We start from the raw sequence: 25,864 nt of genomic DNA on the forward strand, positions 1-25,864 counted from the left end.
CTGGCTAATTCACATTCAGCCTTTTGGGCTGACTTTCTGCCTGAGGACCCCAATGTCTCTCCTTCCAATTTAGCATTAATATATTAATGATGACTGCTAGAGTAAAAAAACAGGTCAGCAAGCAGAGTCAGATCTGCTCCTTGAAGAGTTCACAGTTGACCCAAATGTGAAGGTCTGGGATGGGAGGAGGGGGCGTATTTTTATCCTTCAGGTGAAGACTGATAAGTGATGAGAAGAACTCCTTTCTTCGAATGAAAGGCTGATGCCGTTAGAGATGATTCTCTCTTTGCAACCTCATTTAGCAGCACACTAAACAGTGGCTCATTAAGCTGTAAGCAGCTGTGTTGTGGCACCAGAGCCTTCCGAGGGCACTGGGCTGAGATGGCGGCATCACTGTTCAACTTCAGAGTCTGGGCCCATTTAGACCTCCAGAGGAAGAACTGACACAGTAGTGAGTGCAGTGAAATTGAACAAGGCCAGATTTGCCCTAATATTGAATTAAATATACAGGCTCTGAGATCCAGAAATAGTAATAACATTACACATAAAACAAGATGTGGTAAATTTTGCAAAGAATCATTTATTTTTCTATTTCAAGGCTTGACTGGTCAGATGTAATAGAAATAAGAAGTAAAGTAGAAGTGAAAATTGTAATCTATAGTCCAGCTGTCAAATTGTGGTTAGATGCATTTTGGTATGTTTTAGATTTTTAACCATTTTTTTCCTATGTGGCATTGGATGGGCTCAAGATTATTTTAAGGTTATGATGTATAATCTGCTCACCTGTTCTCCTTCCATTTGTAAGTCAGCAATGCCCCCAGTGGCAGTGAGCACAAATAGCTCTCTATGCTTTGAGTCAGACTTTCCATTTTTATAACTTGTTTTATAGTCTAATTTTAGGCCTGACTTATTTTTCTTCCCTTACTGCTCTATTAATAAAATTCACAATGCCTTGATTGTAGCAAAGAGTCAAATGTTCATTGAATGACTGTTTCATAAGTGTAGTAAGCAGGAAAGTGCTCAGATGTTTCTGGCTTTGGTGATGCCATTGTGCAAACAGTGTAGGCATCAGAGTAAGGCATACTTGGCTTCTAATCCTTTCTCCATAGGCAAGTTAGTTAAACTATCTGTAACTCAGTTTCCTCATCTGCTAAATGGGAATATATGATCTTCACAGAATCATTGTGAAGAGCAAAGAGGTAACATATGAAACGTGCCTACCAGAATACATAGCATATTAATAGGCCCTTGGAAAGTATTTGCCAAAGAAATGAATAACTCAAAGGCAAAATTTCAGAAGACGTGGACAGTCTTCCAAATACAGTGAAGTTTCTGAAGTGCCATGCTGATGACTTAAAATCCATTATGGCCCTAGCTATGTATTATAATCCTTTCTTTCAACATACGTTTTTTAATTGCTAGTTTTGTGGTAGAAGGGAACTTGGATATCTCCTAAAATTATGTGAATTTTTATAAAGGTGAATTGAAAGGGATTTACTCTTTTCTTTTAATAATGCAAACCAAGAACAAAAATGGACTCTATAAGGTGCATTCTAACTGGCTGTGAAAACGTCAGATTGCTTAAAATGATGAATAAAACAAAGAAGCAGTGTGAAATGAGCTATAGGGAAACTTCAGTGTCTCAAAGGAGCATTTGCAGACAACACTGTGGTTTCATGGCTCCAAGATTGGACCGCTGTTCCCCTGAGAGCCACCAGGAAACTCCTGTTCTCATGGACTTCCCAGACCATGCACAGACACCTCCAACAACGATGGAGAAAGATAGTGTAATGGACTTGTTTTCATTTTTAGGGCTTACCTAATTTTCTTCACAACATAATGAAGTAGAATTATTTCTGGAAGAAGAGTGGAGCTTTGTGCTAAGAGGTCTGTTAGACAATTTGGCCTTTCCTATCAAGTATTCATAACTCAAGCAGTCAGAGAAGAGAGGGCTCAGAATTAATGAACAAATCACTCAGTAAGTCAGGTAAAAATGGAAGCCCACAGGTTACTTGTGACCAAATGTTCTCTAAACTTAATGTTGGAGTTTCATTGAGCATATGGTCCTCCGGGAGACTGACCCAAAGGGCTTCAGAGCCACTCAGTGCATCCAAAACCGCTATAACTTACCCCATGCCCACCCCCATTTGAGCAAGTCTTAAGCTTCTCAGTCAGACTTTTTTTTTTGGACCCTATATCTTAACTCAATTCATACTGCAGGAACGTACCATTTCATAACATACACACTAAAAGCTGGTTTATTAGCCCAGGAAGGTGGCTCAGTTGGTTGGAGCATTGCCCCATGCATCAAAAAAGATTGCAGGTTTGATCCCCTGTGGGGGCACATGTCTAGGTTGCAGGTTTCTCTCTCTTCCTTCCCCCCTCTCTCTACAAAAAAGGAATGGAAACATATCCTCAGGTGAGGATTTAAAAAGAAAAAAGCCGACTTACTAAGTAATCATCTTAAGCTTTTTTGAGAAACTGCCTTCATTTTAGCAGTCACCTGGGATGTCTGTTTTCTAGCTGTGATTCAGAACTCCTGGAGAGGGTTTTGCGGCTGTATCCCACTTACCTGTAACTTTACTCAAAGATGACAATGGGGAACTCCTGAAGATGGCAGCAGCACTTTAAGTTTCACCAGGAAGGACCTATGGTTAACACAACCAGAAATCAGATGACGCTGCAGGCTCCTAGCGTTGTCCCCAGGCCCCCACCAACATTCCCAGCCACTATTTCAGATTTCAGCTTCACCTCCCTGAGCCTTGCACAGTGTAGAGCATAGGGAGAAGATGTCAAGCCCAAGAAAATGTCTGTCTAATCCTCTTTATCAGAAAAGAAAGGCATTTTTAAACCTTTCAACACTACAAGCCCCTCCATTTCCCTCCTGAATGTGGATTCTCTCTCCATTTGAGTATGAAACTGAAGGAATAGAAACAGATTATATATCTTACACAGACTTTAAAAAATGATATTACTGTCCACTGCCTAGTTATACTATTAGACAAAGAATAAGAAAATGATTTCCTCTGCTTTCTATTGCCAGAAATGCCCATGAACGAAAATGAATGTTTATTCTGTAATTGCTGAGAACTATAAATTACAATGCCTGTACATAAAAGGCGTTCCTAAATATAAATCTGAGTCTTTCATATCTGATTTGAAAGCTATATATAATTTTCTATATGGAGCTGAAGGTCTAAAACATCTTTTCTAGGCTGATTATTACAATTACATTGATAATGATTTTTAACTTAGAGTTTTACATTGCAGAGGCAATATAAGCTTGTATAAAAAAGTGAAACAATTCAAAAGTACATATAAAAAAGGTTAATAATTTCCTCTGTCCTATCCTAGTTTCTGAGGTAACTGTTAAATATGCGCATAAAAATATTTACCAAAAAAATTGGAATCACCTTGCCAGTGTTGCTCAGTGATTGAGCATCAACCTATGAACCAGAGGATCACAGTTCCACTCCCAGTCAGGGCACATGCCTGGGTTGATGGCTCAATTGCCAGTAGGGGCGTGCAGGAGGCAGCTAGTCAATAACTCTCTCATCATTGATTTTTAAAAAAATATATATATTTTTATTGATTTTAGAGAGGAAGGGAGAGAAAGAGAGAGATAGAAACATCAATGATGAGACTCATTGATCAGCTGCCTCCTGCATACCCCGCACTGGGGATCAAGCCTGCAACCTGTGCATGTGCCCTGACCTGGAATCGAACCTGTGACCTCCTGGTTCATAAGTCGATGCTCAACCACTGAGCCATGCCAGCCAGGCCATCATTGATGTTTCTATCTCTCTCTCCCTCGCCCTTCCTCTCTGCAATCAATAAAAATATATTTAAAAAATTGGGATCATACTGAACACATTATTGCAACTTTCTCTGGATTAATAGATATAGATTTATCTTATATAATGGCTGCATAATATTCTGTAGTATGGATGTAACATAATTTACTCAACCATAGCTCCTGTGTTGGATCTTTGTGCTGTTTCTAGTTCTGATATCACCATAAACAATGCTGCAACTTCATGTACATCCTTATACACTGATGCTTTTATTTCCGTAGGCCAGAGTCCTCAAAGTAGCATGTTATATAGAGGGTTTTGTGTTCTTCAAATTTTACTGTATACTGCCAGATTGCCTTGTAAAAAGGGTGTAACAATATTTAAGTGTTCATTTGCCTGTATCCTTACCAGGATTTAAAATTGTCTTGCCAGTCTGTTGCGTAGAAAATAGTATCTTGTTTGAATTTGCATTTCCCTGGCAAAACTTCATGGCACTGTGTCCAAAAGCATGGCCTGGAGCCCAACTGCCTGGCTATGCTGCTTCCTAGCTGTGTCACCTTCGGAAGTTACTTAACTTCTCTGTGACTCAGCTTCCCATTGAAAATGGGGAAAAATAATAGTACCTGCCAAATAAGATTATACTTGGATTTAATTGTGTTAATATTTATAAAGATTTAGAATGGTAGCTGGTGCTTAGAGCAGTGCCTGATACATAATAAGCACTCTATGAGTTAAATAAATGCATTCAAGTGATACTGAACATCTTTTATAGATTTATTATTAACCATTTGCTTTTTTCCCTGCTAAATATGAATGTCAAAATGTTTAATTTTTAATGTAAAACATGGCTTTTTTCCCACTTTTAAAAAAATATATATTTTTTATTGATTTCAGAGAAGAAGGGAGAGGGAGAGAGAGAAACATCAATGATGAGAGAGAATCATGGATCGGCTGCCTCCTGCATGCCCCACACTGGGGATCGAGCCCGCAACCCAGGGCATGTGCCCTTGACTGGAATTGAACCCAGGACCCTTCAGTCTGCAGGCCAACGCTCTATCCACTGAGCCAAACCAGCTAGGGCTTTTTCCCCACTTTTTAAACCAAATCTCTGCCAGAGAAAAGCACAGTATCTCTGACCCACCTCCTTCTCCAAGAAATACTCCACTACTTATAAATGCCACATGTAGAGGAGAAGAATTTTGCTGAAATGTTTGAGTGAGAAGGAAAATAGAAAGGTTTTGAAAAACAGACAAATAATTTTCTAAATAAAAGAACATTTCAGGATTAAACCCTACTATTATAAAAAATGACTTGAGCCCTAGCCAGTTTGGGCTCAAGTGAACAGAGTGTTGGCCTGCAGAGTGAAGGGTTTGATTCTGATTAAGGGCTTGTACCTCAGTTGCAGGCTCAGTCCCCAGCCCTAGTCAGGGCAGGTGCAGGAGGCAACCAATCGATGTGTGCCTCTTTCTCACATTGAAGTTTCTCTCTCTCTCTCTCTCTCTCTCTCTCTCTCTCTCACTCTCCCCCCCTCCCTTTCACTCTCTCTAAAAATCAATGGGAAAATATCCTTGTGTGAGGATTTAAAAAAAATGACTTGAACTTTTCTAACAGGTAGGGCCTCAGTTTACTTGGACAAAGACACAGAGACATAAATTCATAAGGAGAGAGAGAGAGAGAGAGAGAGAGAGAGAGAGAGAGAGAGAGAGAGAGGAGAGGTTGAAAGTAACTTAATTGGAAGGGTGATATATTATGAATGAAAAATCATCATTTATTATCTTTGATTTCAAAATAGCTCAGCCTTTTCTTTTTTGTTGCAATGACTAACACAAACCTCTCTTTTCATTTGGTTATTTTTCACTTGGATTAGTCCTCTACAAGGAATCTTCTATTATTTATCAGTCACATAGATCTAAAAACACCAGCACCAGGCTTGCTTAAATGTCAGAGACAACTATCTCTTGTGTTCTTCCTCTCAGCTTCTCCCAGAAACATGCTCTTTTTGCATTTTCTCTGTATCTTCTGTGTGATGGAAAGATGCTCTTTCATCAGGCATTGCTCTTAGCCTATTTCGGTTAAATTCAAAATTCAGCAATAATATTACATTTCAGAATTATGAGAGAGAGAGAATGGAGGGAGGGAGGGAAGTGAGACTTTCATTGGCATTTATGTAGTACTAGAGGCCTAGTGCACGAAATACATGCACGGGTAGGGTCCCTAGGCCTGGTCAGTGATCAGGGCCTATCAGGGCCTTCCAGCTGCTGGCCGGGCCTTCCTTCGTTCCATGCCACCTCCTGGTGGTCAGTGCATGTCATAGCGAGTGATTGAACTCCCAGTCTCCTGGTCGAACTCCCGAGGGGACACTTTGCATATTAGCCATGTAAATCTATCTATCTATCTATCTATCTATCTATCTATCTATCTATCTATCTATCTATCTAGATATAGATATAGATATATTCTTAGGCAATATCAAACTGACTTTTATTGAACCTTGGAAACAATGGCAGACAATGAGAATGTTTATGGAAATATACTCCCTTAAAAATCCCAACCTCAAGCTAAGCTGGCTTGGCTCAGTGGTTGAGCATTGACCTATGAACCAGGAGGTCATGGTTCGATTCCTGGTCAGGGCACATGCCCAGGTTGCAGGCTTGATCCCCAGTGTGTGGTTAGCAGGAGACAGCCAATCAATGATTTTCTCTCATCACTGATGTTTCTATCTCTCTCTCCCCCGCTCCCTTCCTCTCTGAAATCAATAAACAATATATGTTTTTAAAAAAATCTCAACCTCAAGCCCTAGCCAGCTTGGCTCAGTGGATAGAGCATCAGCCTGTGGAATGAAGGGTCGTGGATTCGATTCTGGTCAAGGGCATATGCCTGGGTTGCGGGCTTGATCCCTAGTGGGAGGCATGCAGGAGGCAGCCGATCAATGATTCTCTCTCATCATTGATGTTTCTATCTCTCTCTCCCTCTCCCTTCCTCTCTGAAATCAATAAAAAAATATATATATATATTTAAAAATCTCAACCTCAAGCATTCTGATAGCCCACCACCATCTCCTATTTTTCCAGCTTATTCCTTCTAGATGTGTGCTCCAATAGCTCTTGCACCTCACCTCCTATCCTTTGACCCTATCAGCTTTGCACTGATCATTATCTCCCCTCATGCTCTCTCCTTAACTCCCTTGCATACACTGTTGGTTCCTTGCCCCTTTATTTCTCTATCGCCCTACTCTGAATTAATTACCACAAACCTCAAATTCACTGTGTGGTCAGCCAGTCTTGCAGCATTTTCAACCCGTTCTCTCTTTCCCCCCTAGATCATCATTTCATACCTTCTCCTCTCCCCTCCAACCTCCAACACCCCTCCCTACTCTTCACTCTCAGCTCATAACCTAATTTCTTATCTCACTGAGAGGACACAAGCAATCAAGAGGAGAAATTCCACATGCTCTCATCACCCAAACACAGAACCCAGCTGCACCTGTCCCCACAAAGCAGCTCTTGCTGTTGATGAAGGAGGTGAACTATCCCTGCACCTCATTCCACTGTGTGCTCGACTCCGCACATCCCTAACCTCGATTACACTGCTGCAATTAAAAATATATATATTTGAGAGAGGAGGGAGGGAGAGAGGGAGAAGGGAGAAAGGGAGGAGGAAAAAGAGAGAGAGAAACATTGATGTGGGAGAGAAACATCAACCGGTTGCCTCTGATAGGCACCATGACAGGGATCAAACCACAACCTAGGCATGTGCCCTGAGTGGGAATCGAACCTATCACCTTTAGGTTTACAGGAAGACAATCCAACCAACTGAGCCAGGGCCCAGCTTCAATTTTACAGTCCGTCTCCTGCATGATTGGTTTCTGCCTCCTTGCTTGATTCTTATGGTGAACATACTAGTATATCTTTTACATTTTTTCAATACAGTTGTTAATAATAAGCTATATAAACAAATTGATATACAGTCATTTTACTAAGGGAACATATTGTCAAAAGGTACAAAGATGAAGCTGGCTCCTTTCTCTCAATAAAGCATAAAACATTTTTTTCAAAGCCTCAAATTAGTGATATAGTAAATAGACATTCTGTAAAATATGCTAACGCTACTATATTTAAAATTAAATAAGCTCCCCCCCCCAAAAAAAAAAAAAAGCAAAACCAGGAACTATTACCAGGTTTCATGGAAGAATTAATAAAATGAGTGTTGAAGTTAACAAACTTCTAGTTAACACAGGAAATTATATAGCTTTGATATAGATAATATTAAAATTAGTTTAAAGTGGGATAGCTTACTCTCCCACTCCCAAGAAAATACCAGAAAGATAATACATAAGTTCTTAAATGGGAAACTATTTTAAGCATTAATAAACTGTGCACATATTGCCTAAGGAGTATGAACACCTCTGCTTTTCCAAATTCTTAAATTGTATTTCTCACAATAATAGGATTCATCACCTGTGAGGATAGAGGGGCATGTGTTTGTGCCAGATTGGCTGTCAGTCCAGGTCAGTAGACTCACGCTGCTGGAGTTTCTGGTCACATGATTCACAGAGGCACTTGGCTGCCCTGTAAATGGCAGCTGACTGTCCCTGTTGGACTCCACTTCTCCCTCAGCTGCATCCTTCATCTGGGTCACATCCTCTGCCTCTGCCACTAAATACCGTGAGGACATGTCTGGGATCTTGAGTTACCTCTTTGGAACCAGAAGCATCTAAGCAGTAGAAATATATGCAATTTCAGTTCCATAATACCTGTGTCTATCCAGAAATAAGATCTCTGATTGCTAAAAAGACAACAAATCCTAGTTTCAGATCTAATTTTTCAGAAGTCACAAGTAGTAGTAACCTTGGTCTACCCGGGTCCACCCAAGAACCCCAGGGCAAGGAATTTATATGTAGCAGGGCTCCCCACCCTGGAGACAGTGGTGCTTCCTGGGGATTAAGTCAAACTTGGTGTCACACCGTGTACATCCCGACCACTCCTGGTCGAGGACCCACTGTGGTTCTCCCAGACTAGCCTGGCTGCCACCGCTCCGTGTTTGCATACCAGGAGAGTGCTCACTTCTCAGTGTCAAGTGTATGGGGAAAGGATACCAGTTCCATCACCCGCCCCACCTGCTGACCACTATTTCATCTTTAAAAAAATCAACACATCCTTTGACCCAAAATTACCCTCTAGCTACTTATATACTCCCTATTACAATAAAACTAAAAAACATTGCCTATGTTATTGTTCTCTCTAGTTTCTCTTCTTCTATTTTTTTCTTGAACCCACTCCAATCACACTTTCCTTCCCCCATGCCACCTGCATTTAATGTCAAATCTAGCAGCTGACACAGTCGATCACCGCTTCCTTCGTATAACACTTTCTTCTCTTGGTTTTTAAAACACTGTGCTTCCTGGTTTTCCTTCTAGCTCCTCTGCTAACTCCTCCTACTCCTCTTTCTGCCCTCTCAACATTGCACTGCCCCAGGACTCAGTCCTCTAGAGGGGCCTTTTCTCCCTCTCCTGTTCACACCATCTTACTTCCTGTGTGATCCTGGAAGCCTCATCCACAGAGCTGACAGGTAAAATACAAGATTTCCAATTAAATGTGAATTTCAGATAGACAACCAATAATTTTTCAGTCCTATAATTTTATTTTCTGAGTCTGGCAACCTTACCCATCCAGTCTTTCCCCTAATGACTCCTACATTTCTATTTGCAGCCTAAATCCTTCTCCTAAACATTTTACAGATGGGAAAACTAAATCTTACATATTCAATAGCCTTAACATCTCCACTTAAATTTCTAACAGGCAGCTCAAACTTACCATGTCCAAAACAAATCTTGATTCTCTTTCCTCCCACAAAATGTATTCCTCTCATAGGCTCCCCGCTCTCTGACAATGGCATCGCCATTCTCCCAGGGGATGTTGTTGTCTTTGACCCTCTATCTCACTTGCTGCACAGCCAGTCCATTAGCGACTCCCAGAGACAGTATCTTTACAACATAATCAGAGTTCTCACTTCTCCCACTTCCCCTGCTACCACACTAATGCTAGCCATCATCATCTCATTTGGGCAGTTGCAGCAACCTCCTAATTGTTCTCCCTGTTTTTACCCTTGCTCCTCTACCCCAGTGTATAATCCACAGAAGAATCTTTTAAAAATAAAAATCAGATCATGTCACTCCTTCACACTAAAACCTATCATGTCTTCTTTTCTCACTGTGAGTAGAATGCAGAATCCTTACCATGGCCTGCAAGACTCCACACCATCTGTCCTCTGTCACCTCCCTGACCTTATGGGCCATGACTGTCCCTCTTGCTCCCACTGCTTCAGACACACTGACCTGTTGGCTCTTCCTAGAACATGCCAACTACCCTCTGGCTTCCAGGATTTCATTACTGTCCCCTCTGTTTGGGATATGCTGCCTTCTTATATCTGAATGACATGCTGCCTTGCTCTGTTTAAGCCTCAGCAGCAATGTCACTTAACAAGAAAGGCATAATAACCACCCTAATACCCCCTCCCTCCACCATGCTCTGCTCCCTAAGCCTTGCTTCATTTTTCTGTTTATCACCTGGCATGTTTATTTATGGTTCATTTCTAGCCCCTCCCACAGCTAGAATGTGACCTCAATGAGAGCAAGGCCTGGGTTTATCACTGCTGGGCATCTGGGGTCAAGAATAGTGCCCATGATTATAATTGCCATAAATATTGGTAGAACAAATGGCTGAGCCAATTAACAAATGGAACAGAAGAGGCTTATTATGGAGGTTGTGATGAAAGAAATTATCTTTCCTTTTGTTCTGTATCTTAATTCAGTTTATAACCTAGATATCTCTCTTTGTGTTGGCCTAACTTCAGTTCTGCAAAATGTTTGTGTGGGAATAGATGTTCTTTTCCCCTGACAAATCAGTAAAAATCTCCCATTATTTATAAGGGTTCAAGAAGAAGGGAGGAATGTATCTTTCACTAAAATAATTTATAGGATCAAGAACTGGGAAACCTCAAACCAAAATTAAGTACAAAAAGTTAGCTGGGTATTTGCCCTTGTAGCCTTTTGACTAAGTGTACATGCCACTTGGAACAATACACTCATTATCTTAGAATACTTTAAGATATTCTAAGTTTACAAAGAGTCTTTATTTAGAATCATCATCTCCATTTTATTTAGACTTATCATCTCCATTTAACAAGTGGGAAACTGAATCTTGGAGAGATCGAAACATAAGTTAGAGGTGGAACTAATATCAGAGCCTCTGTTATCATCCTCTGTTCAGCCCAATGGGATAACGAGACAGGGCTGTGGAAACTGTTCTTATTGGAATCACCTAGTAAGTTGACCATAAGTCTGGAAAAATGCCTTTCCCATAAAAATTATAAATAGGGCTTGGGGAAGTAATACTTTTTAAAATATAATTGAGAATTTTTGTGGAAAAATGGAGAGAACCAAATTCAAAGATACTTTTATTTTGGCTTCCATTTGGCTTATCTGTATCTGTTAGCCTTGAATTTATTTATACATTTTGCCATATTTTGTTCAAGAGTGAATTGTTTATATGGATTCCTCAATCTTTCGTGGATTTTGAGACTTCAGCAGCTCTCGATCTAGAATATGCTTATCTTAGTCCAGTTAGGCTCTATAACAAAACACCACAAATTAAGTGGCTTATAAACAACAAACATTTATTTCTCACAGTTCTGGAGGTTGGGAAGTCCAAGATCAAGGCACTGGTAGATTTAATAATGTCTGGTAAGGGCTGTATTCTTGTTGCTGTGTCCTCACATGGCAGAAGGGGCAAGGGAGTTCTCTGAGACCTCTTTTATAAAAGACACTAATCTCATTTATGAGGTCTCCACCCTCATGTCTTAATCACATCCTAAAGACCCCACCTTCAAGCACCATCACATTAGGGATAAGTTTTGAACATATGAATTTTGGAGAGGCAGATATTAAGTCTATAGAAATCTTTACATTATTTTTTTAAAGATGTAACTACCATAAAGTCACAAAATTTAAAATATCCTATCTAATAAAAGAGTAATATGCAGATTGACCATCACTCCAACATACAAGATGGCTGCACCCATGTGGACACAAGATGGCCACCACAAGATGGCCAGCAGGGGAGGGCAGTTGAGAGGGACCACGCCTGCTAGGGAGGGCAGTTGTGGGCGGTCAAGCCAGCAGGGGAGGGCAGTTAGGGGCAAACAGGCTAGCAGGGGAGCAGTTAGGCATCAATTAGGCTGGCAGGGGAGTGGTTAGGGGGTGATCAGGCTGGCAGGCAGAAGCGGTTAGGGGCAATCAGGAAGGCAGGTAGGCGAGCAGTTGGGAGCCAGCAGTCCTGGATTGTGAGAGGGATGTCCGACTGCCCGTTTAGGCCCGATCCTAGTAGGATCGGGCCTAAACGGGCAGTCGGACATCCCTCAAGGGGTCCCAGATTGGAGAGGGTGCAGGCTGGGCTGAGGGACACTCCCCCCATGTCCCACTCCCCATGCACGAATTTCGTGCAACGGGCCTCTAGTATATATATAATGAGGTACTTTGTAGATCCTGGAGGGTCCCAAGATCTCATTTTAAAAATCACTTATTTGCGGAGAACCAAGATGGCGGCATAGGTGAAACACCTAACCTGCAGCCGGGCACAACAATTTCAAAAATACAACTAGAGGTCAGAACGGACATCGTCCAGAACCACAGGAAAGTTGGTGGACTGAAATGCCCACAGCTGGGGGGAAGGAGAAGGCCACGGGGACAGTCGGGAAAGCCGTAAAAGCCTGAGGTATGGAGAAACGGGCGGAGACACGAGCACACGCGCCTGCGGGGAGGATGGAACCTGAGAGGAGGGGGCGGCTGACGGCCTGGCCGGAGTTCACTGGCAGGAAGGAGATAAAGGCTCCGGAGTGCGCTGAGCGCCGGCTCCGATTGCACTGAACCCCATTCCCGGCGAAACCCTGGGAAACTCACTCACTTTCGCAACTCCGCCGCCCCCGCAGGCCGCCCGGCCCGGGACACTCGGGACGCCTCCGCAGCGGCGGCGCCCGGAGCCCGGTGGCCTCCCAGCACCCGTCCCCGCCGCGCAGCCCCCGCGCGCCTGGTGCTGCGGGCCACGCACCCCGCACACCGGACGGAGGCCCGGGCGCCCTCTCCGTGCACCTCCCGGCGGCGCTAGACTTCAGTAGAGTTGACTGAATTCAAGGGATTAAGAAGTATAAATTGGGGGGACACCGCGGCGGCGACGTCCGGAGCACGGCGATGGCGGTGCCTGGAGCTCGGCGGCCGCCCAGCGCCCGTCCCAGCCGCGCAGCCCTCGCGCGCCTGGTTCTGCGGGACGCGCGCACCGCGCACAGGACGGAGGCCCGGGCGCCCTTTCCGTGCACCTCCCGGCGGCGCTAGACTTCAGTAGAGTTGACTGAAATGAAGGGATTAAGAAGTACAAATTGAGAAGTTTGAAAAAGATGGCGGCGGAGGTTAAAGGCTGTTCTGTTGCCTCGCACCCAGCGAAATCGGAGGGGATGAGGTGTGGAGGTGCGTGGGTCTGGCTGGTGGCGGGGGAAAGGGGCTTTTGTTCCAAACCTAAGGGAGATTAGCTCTCCATCACCCTGAAACCCATCTTCTGGCGAACCCCGGGAGACCCAGATGCCTGCGGGGAGAGGCGGGACTTTTGCAGAGGTGCGCCCAGCAATCAGTGTTTGCTGCGCTGGAGTGCGGAACGAGGGGACTTAGATACATGGAAGGCAGAAGGACCAGACTCACAGCCATCGAGGCTCGCCGCACCATGGCCTGTTGGCGCCCTGAGACCCCGCCCCGCCCTGGGACCCGCCCCGCACGTTTTGAAGACCTGCCCCGCAAGTCTTGCAGGCACACCTGCGCCCCAAGCAACGGCTTATGCATGTGGGTGGCCTGCCCTCTGGCAGCGGACCAGATGATCTGCTGTTCTAGTCGGACTGCTCCAGGGCCACTCAGACAGGAGGAAGAAACTACAGTTTTTGCTGTAATCCTTGCTGAGTGCCTAAGGCAGTAGCTGATCTACACCCCATTGGAGACCCAGAAACGAGGGCATCTAGTGGTCTGTGGGAGATGACACCAGATTTCAACCACGTGCATAAGGGACACATTCAACGGGAATATTCAGTGAGCGCCAAAGCTTTGCTGCACCAAGACCCGGCCCATAAACGTGTCTCCTGCACAGCAACTCTTCCTTTATAGACAAAGAGAGCCCCCCCCCCGTGACACCAACAACAATCAAGACTTAACTATACAAAGGAGGACCAAGATGGAGGCATAGGGCGGAAGCCTGATTGTTGCCTACCACAACAACTTTGAGACTACGACAAGAGAGCAGAGCAGACACCATCCAAGACCACCATAGGGCTGGCTGAGTAGATGCTCTACAACTAGAATAAAAGAGGGGTATGTGGGATGATGCTGATGCCGGTGACCCAAAGACCACACTTTAAGAACTACAGCTCAGGCGACACAAAAGAACTATGGCTCAGGCGATACAACAGTGGCCTGGAACGTGCTCGGCGCAGTTCCCCCGGCGGTCTCCGGCTGAGGGGACGGCTCCACTGGCAGCCAAGCACGGACAGACGAGCCCCTATGAGACATGGGGTGGGAGACTCCGCGCTTGCTGACCTCTGAGTCCGTCAAGAATCTCAACGCCCTGGAAGCGGCCAGGTGCGCATGCTCGGCGACCGGCCACCGATGCAGACCCAAGGGCCGATGCAGCGATGCCAGACTGGCCCACCGCCATGCACCGGGTGCACCGGAGCTTCGCCGAGCCGCCGCCCGACGAGTTCTGCAGCAGCCATACTGGAGCTCTGGAAGGATGGCCAGGGGAATTGCTGAGGGGGGATTGACCGGCAGGAATTGGGATCGGGAAGACAGGGCCCCGCTGAGACCCGGGTGCGGGCGGGGTTGCGCGCCTCTGGGCTCAGGTGTGGTCACACGCCTCTGGGTATAAGTGAGGCCTCACGTCCCTGGGTCTAGGTGAGGCCACATGCCCCTGGGTCCAGGTGAGGCCGGACTCCAGGTCCGGGTGAGGCCAAGTGCCCCTGGACCCGGATGACGCTGGATCCCGTGCCCGGGCGAGGCCAAGCGCCCCTGGGTCTGGGAGAGCCCACAGACCCCTGGGTCCAGGCGAGACCATGTGTCCCTGGATCTGGGTGAGGCCGCGTGCACCTAGGCCCGGGTGAGCCCAAGTGGCCCTGGGTCTGGGAGAGGCCAAGCGTCCCTGGGTCCGGGTGAGAACATGTGTCCCTGGATCCGGGTGAGGCCTTGTGCACCTAGGCCCGGGTGAGCCCAAGTGGCCCTGGGTCGGGGAGAGGCCAAGCGTCCCTGGGTCCGGGTGAGACCATGTGTCCCTGGATCCGGATGAGGCCTCGTGCACCTAGGCCCGGGTGAGCCCAAGTGGCCCTGGGTCTGGGAGAGGCCAAGCATCCCTGGGTCCGGGTGAGACCATGTGTCCCTGGATCTGGGTGAGGCCTCGTGCACCTAGGCCCGGGTGAGCCCAAGTGGCCCTGGGTCTGGGAGTGGCCAAACGTTCCTGGGTCTGGGTGAGACCATGTGTCCCTGGATCCGGGTGAGGCCTCGTGCACCTAGGCCCGGGTGAGCCCAAGTGGCCCTGGGTCTGGGAGAGGCCAAGCGTCCCTGGGTCCGGGTGAGACCATGTGTCCCTGGATTTGGGTGAGGCCTCGTGCACCTAGGCCCGGGTGAGCCCAAGTGGCCCTGGGTCTGGGAGAGGCCAAGCGTCCCTGGGTCCGGGTGAGACCATGCGTCCCTGGATCCGGATGAGGCCTCGTGCACCTAGGCCCGGGTGAGCCCAAGTGGCCCTGGGTCTGGGAGAGGCCAAGCGTCCCTGGGTCCGGGTGAGAACATGTGTCCCTGGATCCGGATGAGGCCTCGTGCACCTAGGCCCGGGTGAGCCCAAGTGGCCCTGGGTCTGGGAGAGGCCAAGCATCCCTGGGTCCGGGTGAGACCATGTGTCCCTGGATCTGGGTGAGGCCTCGTGCACCTAGGCCCGGGTGAGCCCAAGTGGCCCTGGGTCTGGGAGTGGCCAAACGTTCCTGGGTCTGGGTGAGACCATGTGTCCCTGGATCCGGGTGAGGCCTCGTGCACCTAGGCCCGGGTGAGCCCAAGTGGCCCTGGGTCTGGGAGAGGCCAAGCGTCCCTGGGTCCGGGTGAGACCATGTGTCCCTGGATTTGGGTGAGGCCTCGTGCACCTAGGCCCGGGTGAGCCCAAGTGGCCCTGGGTCTGGGAGAGGCCAAGCGTCCCTGGGTCCGGGTGAGACCATGCGTCCCTGGATCCGGATGAGGCCTCGTGCACCTAGGCCCGGGTGAGCCCAAGTGGCCCTGGGTCTGGGAGAGGCCAAGCGTCCCTGGGTCCGGGTGAGAACATGTGTCCCTGGATCCGGATGAGGCCTCGTGCACCTAGGCCCGGGTGAGCCCAAGTGGCCCTGGGTCTGGGAGTGGCCAAACGTTCCTGGGTCTGGGTGAGACCATGTGTCCCTGGATCCGGGTGAGGCCTCGTGAACCCAGGCCCGGGAGAGGCCACGTGCCCCTGGGTCTGGGAGAGGCCAAGCGTCCCTGGGTCCGGGTGAGACCATGCGTCCCTGGATCCGGATGAGGCCTCGTGCACCTAGGCCCGGGTGAGCCCAAGTGGCCCTGGGGCTGGGAGAGGCCAAGCGTCCCTGGGTCCGGGAGAGACCATATGTCCCTGGATCCAGGTGAGGCCTTGTGCAACTAAGCCCGGGTGAGGCCACGTGCCCCTGGGTCTGGGAGAGGCCAAGAGTCCCTGGGTACGGGTGAAGCCAGATCCTGGGTCCGGGTGAGGCCGTGCGCCCCTGGATCCATCCGGGTGAGGCTGGGTCCCAAGCCCGGGTGAGACCACGCGCCCCTTGGGTATGGGTGAGGCCACGTGCCCCTTAGTCCAGGTGACGCCGTGCCCCTGGGTTCGGCCGAGACCAAACCAGAGGGAGTCGGACCTCCATTACCACCATTTGTCCACCATCCAGAGCTGAGGGGTCAGTGCTGACATGTACACATAAGGAACTACTGGACATCGAAATTGGGTCTCAAAAGAACTGTTGGTCCAGGGGGAAGCTCGCTACAGATTGATTCATTTGCCTGTCAGCATAAATATTATTGCTCGTCTCACATTCAGTTCTTATTAGTATATATCTAGTGACATTTGATCTCGTTCATCTAGAGGAAATGATGAACAACATAGACTGAGGAACAAGAACAGAACCAGAAGCAAGGAGGCATCGATCGGACTATCGGGCCTCAGAGGGAGGATAGGGGAGGGAAGGGGGAGCGTGGGGGGAGGGGGAGAGTTCAACCAAAGGACCTGTATGCATGCATATAAGCCTATCCAACGGTTAAGTTCAACAGGGGATTGGGGCATGCGTGGGGAGAGGGGTGGGATGGGAATGGGGGGATGAGGACAAATATGTGACACCTTAATCAATAAAGAAATTAAAAAAAAATAAATAAATAAATAAATAAAAAAAAAAAATAAAAATCACTTATTTGCTACTTCCTCCTCATGGTAGTACATAATATATCCTATTTTATAGGATACTAGAGACCTGATGCACGAAATTCGTGCAAGGGGCTTGGCCCTTGCAGCCCTGGCTGCCCTCCTAGCCCCTCACAGCCTTGGCTGGCCCTGGCAACCCCAGCTTAGTCCAGAAGGTTGTCTGGAAGGACGTCCAGAAGGTCGTTTGGCTGTTTGGTCTAATTAGCATATAAGTTCTTTATGATATAGGATGTAGCTGATTATTAACAAGTTCTATAGACTGTTATTTAATTTTCCATAAGTGGAAAATGGCTAGCACTTTGCATGTTGGTTGGTATCTGCTCTCCAAACTTTGCTTTAAGAAATTGTCATCCAAAATCAGTTTCAGATCCGACCTGCCATGTTTGCCATTCCTAGCCTCTATCTTCCTTCTGGCTCCTTTTAAGGAAAGAGCACAAGCAACAAATGTGATGTGAGTGCCCTCAGAAACAGGCTGGTCAGAAATATAAGGTGAAATGGGAATTCTGCTTGCGTAACAGTGTCTCCTCTGGTCTCTGTTTCCTCCCCGCTCCTACATGGCTTTAAAATTTTAACCTGCAGGAAGTGTTGGGGAGAGGTAGGCCTGTTCAGGGCTTTTCAAAGAGGGAAGAAACCTTAATGGGAATAGTTGAGATCCATCCTCTGAATAAGCAGCAGGGTCTGGCTAGAGAACTGAATAGACATTTCTGTCAAGGAGGAGGGGGGCAGAATGTCTATGCAGAATCGTGGAATGGATGATGCTGGAGGGAAAGTACTCCTGGACAGAGATCTGTTGGAGTTCTAGGGTGTTTACATTCTGGAGTATTCAGACAGGAGATAGACAAGAGGCCTTGCTTTAGTCCTCTTACTAACTTAGCAATCTTATTTCTTCATTGCCCAAGGAAATTTCATTCAAATTGCTATTAATTCCAAGGACACCTGTGAGCAGTGGTGACCAGAGGGATTGATTAAGAGATGTAGGAGTGCTGCTAGATGAATGGAGTCCAGGGAGTGCTCGCACTAGGTTGGTGGCTGCGGTCCTATCTGTTGTGTACAATTAGGGTCAGAGAATTGTCAGGGGCACAGGGTGTCCAGAGAGCTGCCTACCTATCCAGAGAGAAAGGCAGCTGAGTATTTTTTAGAAATAGGACATCAGTGAAGTTGTTCAACATTTGTCCTTAATAATAAACATCATAGACTTGTGTAATGCTTACTGTATGCTAGGTGCTACTCTGCACACTTTATATATATTCACTCGTTATGACAGCTTGTGGGGCAGGCAATTTTACACAGGAGGAAGCTGAGACAAAGATCATTTCAGTCACTGCCCAAGGTCAAGTAGCTGGAAACTGGCAAAGTTGAGATTTGAACCCAGGAAGTCTGACTGGGATCTATGGCTCTTTCACCACACTACACAGCCTTACTACCATATGTCAGCAGTGGCTGGTTAACCAGTTAATCAGTTATTCAGAGTCACTGACATGAGCTAGATTAAAAAAAGTGGGGTGGGGCAAGAGTGTGTGTAGAAGGGAGGCAGCAGCATGAGTTAAGGAAATAAATGCTTGTAGGTAATGGTGATATGAATGTTGCCCCAGAAAGGAGGACATCTGAATGGAGTGAAGGTGCTTTTTGCATGACACTTATGGACTATCTATCTGTACAGATACTCATGAGAATAGCACAAAGGAAGAAAGTAGAGTTAGCTATTTGCAGCGTATTGTCTGGGTTTCTTTAGGCCTGAAGTACATGAGTTATTGCTTATTTTCATGGTTGTTGCAGAATTTCAGATAGGAAATCTTTAATGGTTTACAATCTGAGTTCAAAATGTTCACATTTTGTGTCTGGCTAAGATCACTGCAGGTCATTGGATGTTCTTATTCTGAAAAGGAACCAGATGTTCTGTGTCTTTTGCTTGAGAAAAGAACAAGTTAGTCCCAGGTTATTTCCCATTAGATTTTATGACATTTTGAGTTTCTGCCATTTGAAAAGTTCCAAGATCGAATACTGGATAAATGACTGAGATCCTGTCATTCCATCAAAATCCGTATGTTATATGGTCAGTTTATCTCTAATCAGAAGCATAGACTTTCAGACCAGGCCCCCCAGCCATGCTCTACCTCTAACATTTTCAAAACCAGTTTGGTATCATCTATATGATTGGAATTAAGAACCAGAAGTGAAGCTTAGTCCTTCTCTGTGGAAATGAGAGCTGTTTCTTCCTCTTCCTGCTCTTGCTCCTCATTTTCTTCATCATCAACGCCGACAAACATTCGGATGGTGCTCTACAGTTGACAAATCATGGCACATGATGTTGAGTTTTCTTTGCATTTTCTTTACAGTTACTACTTTCCATTAAAGGCGAATATTAAATTATTGAAAGTTAAAATTGTTCCTTTGTCTTTTAAAACTGTGAGAGGTATAAGCATAACCAATGGATGCACAACTCTGGGGGGTGAGGGCATATATGGGAGTGGGGTGGGGGGGGCAATGGTAAGATATGTACATATATAGTACCTTAATAAAACTGTGAGAGGAACATATATAATTACCAACTCTTATTTATATAAAATAATTAAACAATGGCTAAAATTATGACAGCAATAAGTAGGCCAATTGACTTGGACAATTAAGAAATAGATATGGCCTTTGAATATTAAAACACATAAAGAACAAAACCTGGCTTTGTAAGACTGATGTAGTCTTTTTATATTAATGGTATTTCATATGAGAAAATTCATCTTAGAAGCACCTACTGAATTGCAATAGTGAATAAAGAGAAAAATACCAGGAAATGAGTAATAAAATTGCTACAAGTTTGGCCTGAAAGTTGTTCTAGTGGAAATGACCTAAATGATTAATATGAGGCTATATACCTTATTTTCAGTTCTTGCTTAAAAGACATGTACTCATATAGTATTTCTTGATTTGAGATGCTGGGCAAATACTTGGCTTCTATGTGTCTCATTTACAAACTGCCATTCCCTGACTTGACCTCTAAAAGAAGGTTACTGCTGAGGGCCAGTTGATAGAAATGTTTATAAAGAAAGCCACAATGCAGTGCTGTGTAAATGCTAGACCCCAATGATAATGATATAGAGTAGGAGGGAACATAGACTGCCTTTTTTGTCTACCTGAGCTGTATACAATTTGACCTCCAGGAAAGTCATTTTATTTGTGGATGAACAAGTGTGTATGCATTTGAATTATCATAGAATAAGATTTAATAATTTTCAAGTTACATTTTTACTTTTATCTGAATGTCTTTAATAAAAGTTTTTAGATGTCAAGTCAGTAACATATTCAGATTTGTAAAATGAGGGCATTTTTCTGCACAGACTTTTTCCTCTTGTATCTGAGCTTGGATATATGGATAGATGGAAACACAGAGTTTTCTTGTCATTAACCAACTTTAAAGGCAACTTCAGTTTAATAGGCTGTAGCTGAGTGCTCCCAGCCCAGTCAGCCTCTCTCTCTGCTTGAGCGCAGGCAAGAGTAATTCACTCTCAGTGGGAAGCAGAAAGGGCATGTACTATTTCCTAAGAAACCAAAGTAAAAGCTGTGTGTCTGACAGGCAGTGACATCCTCTACCACACTCCCAGTGGTGGCCGGGTAGCAAGTCTGTTGAGAACATTTCCCACTGTTGTCACCAAAGTGTGTGGATTTCTTTCCAACAGGGTTTATCTCCCTGGGGCAGTCTTCCTAGTGTGACTGCCCTCTCAGTAAGATCGCATCCTAATTTTGCATCCATCTGTTACTTCCCGAAAGAGGGTCGAAAACCATAAGGAAGAGCAAGGCTAATTGTAGCCAAGCCCCAAATATAGTAGGAAATAATTCAGTTTCCTGATAAAAAGACCTCATTTGAGAGAACTCAGTTCTCACTTGAAAATTTAATTGGACTGTCTGGTTTTTGGTTCTTTCAAATTCTGCAACATTTGGTTTTGTTCTACGAAAAATATTGGGAAGCCACACTGTAAAGAAGCATTTCTTTTCTTAAATGTGATTAAGACAAGATTTGTCTGGCCATCACAGTGTTTGACAGTGTTCAAAATGACTCCTATTTTTCTGTGCTTATTGGAAAGTACATCTGGGATCATAACCTTGAATATGTAAAATCATCATCTATTGTTTCACTGAGATCTTTTAGGAAGAAACATTTCACCCATTGTTCCTTTCCACTTGGAACCTGGCCTGGGAAACCATGTGGAGAAAGTCATGAACCTTAATTGCAATATGGAGTCTGTATCCAACCTGATGCTTCATTGCATGCATTCTGCTTCCCAAGAAAATGCAGTGGGAAGTTTGTCTGCCAGTCATGGTTTTGTCCTTCATCATGGATCAATATAGCCTCTGGCATTTCCTTTCTGCCTGTCTATCATCTGTGACTAGGGCATACTCCCTCAGTTTTCATTTGTTGTTTTTTTTAAAATATATTTCTTTATTGATTTCAGAGAGGAAGGGAAAAGGAGAGATAGAAACATCAATGATGAGAGAGAATCATTGATCGGCTGCCTCCTGCACGCCCCCCACTGGGGATGGAGCCCGCAACCCAGGCATGTGCCCTTGGCCAGAATCGAACCTGGGACCCTTCAGTCTGCAGGCTGATGCTCTATTCACTGAGCCAAGCCAGCTAGGGCCCTCAGTTTTCATTTAATACTCAAAAGTAGCTAAAACAAGTTGCAATCTCTCTTCTTCCAATTCTTGGAGTACCTAATACAGGCAGGGCACTTTCTTGGGAGCAGAGTCCACTGCTCTCCTGCAGTTTGGTGGAGAAACTGAGAAAACATATATAAATACATATGCACCTACTTCTTTTGAGAACCTTCATGTCTAGTCTCTCATTTATACCTCAGTGGTTTATCTCTTCTGAATGTGAGCCTAAGATTAGAGATTGGATATAATTGCACATTGTGTGAAATCATGGCTGGCATTCAATGTGTTACCTTTTTATGAATACTAAGAACCATATACCAATTTGTGGTGGTAGCTAGAGCCTTCCTAGGGAAAGATGGAAGAAGGAGGTAGAGATTTTCTTACGAGTTTCAAAAAGCCATAGAGCTCTCAGAGACCCTGATTTTCCTGGCATTCATCTTTTTCTCCTCTCCCCATTTTGGTTATTATTTTATTTACACCAATTAGCAGGAACAAAGACTGTCTCTACTTGTGCAGACTCTCCTGGGTGTGGATAGGGAACACAGTTTCTAACATAGACCGCATGGAGTTCCAACTTTGATGAATGATTCTTTGATGAGTCTTTGATCTTGCTCAATTTTTAGGCATCTGTTTCCAGACATCTGACAATAAGCACACTCAGCAGAAACAGCCTTCAGACTTCATTTCCCTCTCACCCAGGGAAGCCATCAACCATGCCCTTTCATCTCTTCCACTAAAGCCAGATTGTGTCTGATATGTGCTTGCTGAATTGATATTAGGGCTCTAAACTTCCTCACTCTTTGCATTTTTACTCGAATGAAGCATCTGTTACTGGACTTTTGATGAAATTGGATGAAATGAGACTCAACTTCAGTAACTCCTTAGAGGCTATGGTGCCTAGGGAGGTGTGAAAGGGAGGAGTGGGCAGTGTTTCTAACAAAGCCTGCCTCTTATTTCCACCCACTTCTGCATTTTTCCTAGGTTAAGGAATCCCAAGGCTGAGCACAACTGAAACATGGAGGGTGAGATGCACAACTAGGACACAGGACTGCCAGGCTGTGGATGGTGCAGACAGGACTAATAGCAGGAAAAGAAAATTGACTAACTTTGGGTAGTAAGAAAATATGTGCTGTTCCAAGTTTCAGAAACTTAGAGCATATCTGCATGAAGAATCTTTTGGGGTTAAATTGAAAAGGAAAAGAGCAAATATTTGGGTATTTTAATATGTAGTTATAAACTTCTTATTCAGAATGGTCTTTCTGAACATCTTACTCATGCAGCTAAGTCATAGGATTTAATGATGATGTGAGAGTTTAGTTAGCAGGACATTTCCTGGAAAAGGATCGTACATTGTCGAATAAGCTTTTTAAACAGTACTCTGGGGGAGATTTTTTGATATAGGTGTTAAAATAAAGGTGACATTTTAGTAGCCCAGAGCACTAAGGAGAGATCACTGGGAAGGGCTGGGCAGGGAAGGCTTTGTGGAAGAGGTAATGATAGCCATCTGGTGTCTACTGTGGGCATTTCTTTCTACATAAATGATTTCATGGACTTCTTGAAAGAGAGGTACAATTATCTCCATTTTACAGATCATGAAACAGGCATCAGAGAGGTAAAGTAAGGTTTTGCAGTTCATTAGTGGTAGAGCTGGGGTTTAAATTGATGCAATTATATATCTTGCTCTATGCCACACTGCCTTCATTTGGGCTGGACCTGAAAGATTGGGTAATTTAGTTATAAGGTAGAGTAGCATAGGGGGAGCACTGGACCTGGAGGAGGGGAGTGGTCAAGAGAGGGAAGGATGAATGGACACTGTTCCTCACCATGAGCATCACCCTACAGTAATGGAGCCTGAAAAGAAGACCAGCCTAGATTCATCGACATACATTCTCTGACACCAAATGAAATGCTCTTTTCATTACATATTAGCAATAAAATATTCTATTCCACAATTGGAATAAAATGTTTAAAATGCAAAAGCATAACACACTGTGAACGAATTTGCTATTGTATAAAGGAAGCGTGAGGGAGGAGAATTTGAAAGCCAAGGATACTAAATTAAGTCCTTGAAGCAATAGCATCTATTTCCCTGATTTTACCCCAAAGGTGGTGTGTGTGTGTGTGTGTGTGTGTGTGTGTGTGTGTGTGTGTGTGTGTGTGTATCTGTTAGTGTGCAGTGGGGTGCCCAGAGATACTTCCTGCCCTATTTGGCTCTGGCCCACCTACTCCCTATGGGCAGAACTAATTGTTTCAGCTTTCTCTATATTGTCATTGGCAAGACCTACCATTACCCAACTTCTAAACAGCTCACATCTTACTCTCTCTGTCTCTGGAAGCACCAGGCTGGCTAACCCAGGTTCTGGGCTCCACCATAGCAAGAAATATTGTAGACACTTCTGACTGAGGTGAAATTTTGTCACACTGTCCAGGCCTGATGTCTACCAGTTCTCATCTGAAAACAGTATCTGATTCTTAAAGTCCCTCCCATTCCTGAACACTTCCTCTCTTGCATGGATATTCTTTCAGCTCTGCATAGCTTCTGGCTCCTTGAAACTTACCAGGTATAGCTCCTGGAAAGGCACAAGATCTGCCCTCTTAGTCTTGTTGTAGAATGGCTGGTCTGGGACCCTGGAGTGGATGTCTACTGATTTTTCCTGACCTGATCATTTCCCTCCTACTGGTAACAACTACACTGCAAGCAATTCTTGGTGAGACTTCCAACTGAGGTGTGTCCCCTCCTAGCATGTGCATGCATGCTTGTCAAAATCCCATTCTTCCACCAGATGTATGGATGAAAATAACCATGACAGGAAAAGGTGTTCCACTTACTTCTGGAAATACAAAAACTGCCAGAATTCTGAAATTCTATCATGGCCTATAAAAGACAGAAGGGAGGGAAGCCATCTATGCTTACAGCAGCAGAAAGAGACAAAATCTTGGGAGCAATGGGAAAGATGCCCTAGTGAATGTTTGCATAAAAATTGCTGACATAACTTAGAAACAAATGAATATTTTTAATAAGTGATTACAGTAATCTTTTAAGACGTAACACACACACACACACACACACACACACACACACACACACACACACACCATGAAAATCCAGGCCAATCAGGTATTCTGTTCAGGTATTTAAACTTTAAACAGGTTGACTCAAGGATGAAAAGTAGTTGGAGGAGTGTCCTGAAGTGACTGTCCAAAAGTCCTGCTATTGAGATTACCCAAGCTTCTCTTCTTTCTGACTTCCCTATAGTCCAAGGTTCAGCTTTTCAAGAAAAAAAAAAAAAAAAAGTGTGAACTTCCCATTCCCTTCCCAAAACTTTTTATTGTTGTTCAAATTAACTAGAGTCAGTTTCTGTCGTTTGAAACCAAATAACCCTAATCAATGCACATCCTTATTTATTTGAAATAAAAACTGCCAGGAGCAGAGAGATAGTGAGGTGACACCCCTGTCTGTTTGGGTCCTAGCACGCTCACTGAGTGGTGGGCTGAAATTCTTCTCTCTGTGCTCACTTGAACCTGGACCAGCAGCCTCTCCTCTACGCTCTGCCATTCTGGTTACATCAACCTAGGCTTGGCCTTCTTTGGACATTTTATTCCAAGGATAGCTTCCTTAAGCTGCCCCTGTTCTACCTCCTGCTTTGGCACTAACATTTTTATGCTTTCTGTCTTTGGTAGTTACTCTAAAAGTCTCCTAGTTTCTCTATAAATTCTGAGTCATGCCCAAGCAAGGTGTCCATTATTTCTTCTTGGGGATTCATTGTTTTAGGAACTCTTACCTCCCAGGTCCCCAGCCCTCTTGGGTCTTGGATTCGGACAGATCTAGGTTAACATCTCACTCCCACTACTTATGAGTGACTTCACTTAACCTCTCAAAGCCTGTTTTTA

Source organism: Eptesicus fuscus, chromosome 5 (genome assembly GCF_027574615.1).
Source record: "Eptesicus fuscus isolate TK198812 chromosome 5, DD_ASM_mEF_20220401, whole genome shotgun sequence".
NCBI classification, from domain to species: domain Eukaryota; kingdom Metazoa; phylum Chordata; class Mammalia; order Chiroptera; family Vespertilionidae; genus Eptesicus; species Eptesicus fuscus.